Source organism: Triticum aestivum, chromosome 1B (assembly GCF_018294505.1).
Source record: "Triticum aestivum cultivar Chinese Spring chromosome 1B, IWGSC CS RefSeq v2.1, whole genome shotgun sequence".
Lineage (NCBI taxonomy): Eukaryota > Viridiplantae > Streptophyta > Magnoliopsida > Poales > Poaceae > Triticum > Triticum aestivum.
The window spans coordinates 362,885,116-362,889,691 of record NC_057795.1 but is presented as its reverse complement, the minus strand read 5'-3'; positions in this window follow the sequence as shown (position 1 = coordinate 362,889,691).

The following is a 4,576-nucleotide window of genomic DNA, read 5'->3' as shown; positions in this document are numbered from 1 at the left end:
GTTTAATTTCCATGCCTGTAGTAGCATTAATTAAAAGAAAAGTCAAAAAGATTTCTCGTTCTTCTTTTGCTTGTTGGGAGCTTTCCCATGTAAATAGTTTTATTTCTTTTCTTTTCTTTGGGTGTCGAGAGGAGAAGACCATGATGAAAATGTTGAGTGGCTCTCATATGCATTATTGTTGATTTAACCAAGAGCCCATATTACCTTGTCTTCTCCCTTGAATTGAATGCTTGCAGATTCCAGCTTAGTCCAATGCAAGTGCACTATTATTATTATTATACACACCGCTCGGTAGTGCAAGTGAAAGGCAATAATGACGATATATGATGAAATGATTGAGATGAGAGAAGCTGGTATGAACTCGACCTATCTTGTTTTTGTAAATATGATTAGTTCATCGTTCCTGATTCAGCCTATTATGAATAAACATGTTTGCAATGACAATTAAAGATTATAGTTGCTTATGCCATGCTTAATTAGCTAGGAGTTTATAATGGTTTACCTTGTGTGCCAACATGTTATTAAAATGGTTGTGATGTGGTATGATAGGGTGCTATCCTCCTTTGAACAATTCGAGTGACTTGACTTGGCACATGTTCACACATGTAGTTGAAACAAAATCAACAGCCTCCACGATATTTATGTTCATGGTGGATTATATCCTACTCATGCTTGCACTCAGTGTTGATTAATTTTAATGCATGTTCATGACTGTTGTCACTCTCTAGTTGGTCGCTTCCCAGTCTCTTTCTAGCCTTCACTTGTACTAAGCGGGAATACTGCTTGTGCATCCACTTCCATAAACCCAATAGTTATTCCATATGAGTCCACCATACCTTCCTATATGTGGTATCTACCTGCCGTTCCAAGTAAATTTATATGTGCCAAACTCTAAATCTTCAAATGCAATTCTGTTTTGTATGCTCGAACAGCTCATGTATCAACTAGGGATATCTATATCTTCCATGCTAGGCAGGTTATTCTCAAGAGGAGTGGACTCCGCTCCTCACTCACGAGAAAATGGCTGGTCACTGGGATGCCCAGTCCCATGCTCAAATCAAATCAAAATAATTGCAAACAAAACTCCCCCGGGATTGTTGTTAGTTGGAGGCACCCGTTGTTTCAGGCAAGCCATGGATTGATGATTGTTGGTGGTGGGGGAGTATAAACTTTACCATTCTGTTTGGGAACCGCCTATAATGTGTGTAGCATGGAAGATATCGAGATCTCTTGGTTGTTATGTTGACAATGAAAGTATGCCGCTCAAAATGTTATTTATATCTATTTCAAAAATTGAGCTCTGGCACCTCTACAAATCCCTGCTTCCCTCTGTGAGGGGCCTATCTATTTACTTTTATGTTGAGTCATCATCCTCTTATTAAAAAGCATCAGTTGGAGAGCACCGCTGTCATTTGCATGCATTACTATTAATTTATATTGAGTATGACTATGGCTAGATCTCTTTTACCATGAATTACAATGTTTAGTTAGTCCTTGATCTTCAGAGGTGCTCTGCATTTATGTTTTGCGGTCTCAGAAAGGGCTAGGGATATACCATCTTGTTATATCATATTATGGTTGTTTTGAGAAAGTGTTGTCATCCAAGATTTATTATTATTGCTCGCTAGTTGCTTATGCCATTGATATGAGTAAACATGAGACCTAAGTGTTATTCTGAATATGGTTAGTTCATAATCTTTGCTGAAAACTTGAATGCTGGCTTTACATATTTGCAACAACAAGAGCAAATAGAGTTTGTAAAAGTTTTTCTTTGTCACTTTTAGTTTGTCAATTGAATTGCTTGAGGACAAGCAAAGGTTTAAGTACTAATGTGTCTAAGGGTGCAATGAAAGAGTTTTGTCAACAAGAGCATATCCGGCTTGATGTATCATGAGTGGCTCACACCCAGTCTAATGGTCAAGCAGAAAGAGATAATCAAGAAATCTTGAGAGGTATCAAACCCCGGCTTATGGTCCCTTTCTAGAGGACGCCGGGTTGTTGGGTGGAAGAGTTGCCCTCAGTGCTGTGGAGTATCAATACCACCCTAATAGATCTATGGATTACACGCCTTTCTTCATGGTTTACGGAGCAGAGGTGGTTCTCCCTAGTGACATGCACCACGACTCGCCCCGTGTGGCGGCTTATGTTGAAGCTGATAATGAGAAAGCACTTCAGGATGCTATTGACCTGTTGGATGAAGAGCGTGACCTTGCGGCGGCTTGTTCGGCGATTTACTAGCAAGATCTGCGTCATTACCACAGCCACCGGGTTAAAACCAGAACCTTTCAAGAAGGAGATTTGGTGCTCCGGCTCATCCAGGATCAAACTGACATGCACAAGCTATCCCCACCTTGGGAAGGACCTTTTGTGGTCAGCAAAAATTTGAACAACGGGTCATACTACCTTATTGAAGTTTGAAACCACAAGGACTCACGCACGTTGGAGGAGGAGACCCATCGGCCGTGGAATATTGCTCATCTTTGGCCTTATTACACCTGAGTCACTGGCTCTCGTGATGTACATATTTTCATCAATGTATGTATTATGATTAGTATAATAAAGCCGACATCCCTAATGATTCAGGGCCTCTGTCGTTTCATTTCTGAGAATGTGAGTCTTTATTGTTACTTCATAAGCTCACTTGGGGGCTTCCTGCTCATTGAGCATAGCTATGATAACCCTTTTGATCCAGCTTGTACGCCTTGATTGCAAAAAATTTGGGGGCTTCCTGCTCATTGAGCATATCTGTGACTACCCAACTAGTCCGGCTTGAACGCCTGGATCAAAATATTACTTGGGGGCTTCTTGTTAAATGAACAGGAGCTTTGTTGTCCTTCATAATAAGCTTGGACGCCAAGTGTATTCACCAAAAATTCGGGTTATCCTGCCTTTGTATGCTTGCCACTCCAACCAGGTAATCCTGGAATGACTCACCGTACTCTTGATAGTCACTCTTTTAAAAGACCCTGAACTTGTCATGTGAGGCCCGACTTACAGGTTTGAATTAAGGAGTAACTCAGTGGCTATGTAGCCCTTGGATATCACTTGATGTTGAGGCTTGGCAGCCTTTGAATGCCTTGATATTCTGTTTTCTTTTGCTTTTGAATCTTTTTGGTGATTTATGTTTATGCCATATTGATATATAGTTGAAATTTGATTCAGGCCATGATGCCATGATATTTATTTGCTAATACCCGGTGTTTTGTTAACCCGGCCTGGATTTGGGCGTTAAGTTGCCAGTGTATGATGATCATATATTTGGAGTCCAGTACTCTCAAATTTTGGGGGATGATACGCTTTGCTGTCTAAGGTGTTGTAAGCCGGCGGCGAGAATATTTTGCACAGAGTGTTGCGCTCTGTATTGGGACTATTTCCCTTATTGCATATGGCCTGGTAAGCCGGCAATACACATAAGTATCACAGGCTCTTGTGCTCTATTTGTTTGCAGGGTTTATGACAATATGCTTAGGCAAAATTGATAATGAGTATGCGCATAAACATTGGATCGTCAAAGAAGATAAAAACAGCTCATCAGTGTTATGCAGATCAACATGCACGATGGAATGACAGATAATTATTTAAAGCTAGCCTATTCAAGGCAATAGACGACCCAAAAGAATTTTTTTGCAAAGTATCACAGCTAGCAGATATTAAGCCGGCATGCGGCTCATTGGTCTTGACCTTGGGGAGTTGAAGGTTGTAGGTTATCCAGCGCCGGTTCATCCTCCTCCTCTTCACCCATTGGCTGGAAGTCAAAGGTTGCCCAGTTGATCCCAGTCAAAGCTCTAAATACAGCCTCATCACTAATAAGTGTTGATGGGTCAATGTCACGAGCAAAAGTGTGCTTACGGATTGGAGGAGTAAGGTCGTGTGAGTCATGGATTGTTGCCTTGACCTTCTTGTTGTCAGCGTCATAAACCGCCTAATAATGTGACAGGTCGGTATCTTCAGCTAGCTTGGTTGCTAGATGACGCATTTCCCGTGCTATTGAAGAAAAGTCCTCTGCGCTGAAGGGAGACTTGTCCTCTTTCATGCTAGGGCAGCCCTTCGCCAAATTTGCCGAGTCAAGATCTGCCTGCCATGCTTTAGCCCGGGTTAGCGCGGTGAGTGCACTGGCTCTTGCAGCTGATTTCCTAAGTTCCTCGACTCGCAGGGGCATCACCGATAGCTTCTCTAGTGTGTCCTTGATGAGGGTTGGCGGTTGTTTCTTATGCGGAGTTGTGCAATTGGCTTGTTGTGCACCAGTATATAATTGCTCTACCAGGGTGTAGGTGGCTTTCAGCTTCTTGCTCATATCTGAGCCAAGGTGGGCGATCCTGGAGCCTACATTATCAAGTAAATCTATAAGCCGAATGAATAGTGATTATAATGTATTGGCAGTAACAAATTGAGATGATGTTACTTACCGAAGATGGCAGCAGTCATGGCATTCACTTGATGTTTTAAACCGGCGAGTTCTTCAGCCACCGCCTTAAGACCTCCTTCAGCATCTTCCACTCTTTTAAACAGAGATGATTTCTTTGTTTCCCAACCTGATTGGTCAGCCTTGAAGTCTTTTTTTCAGCGTTTCCATATC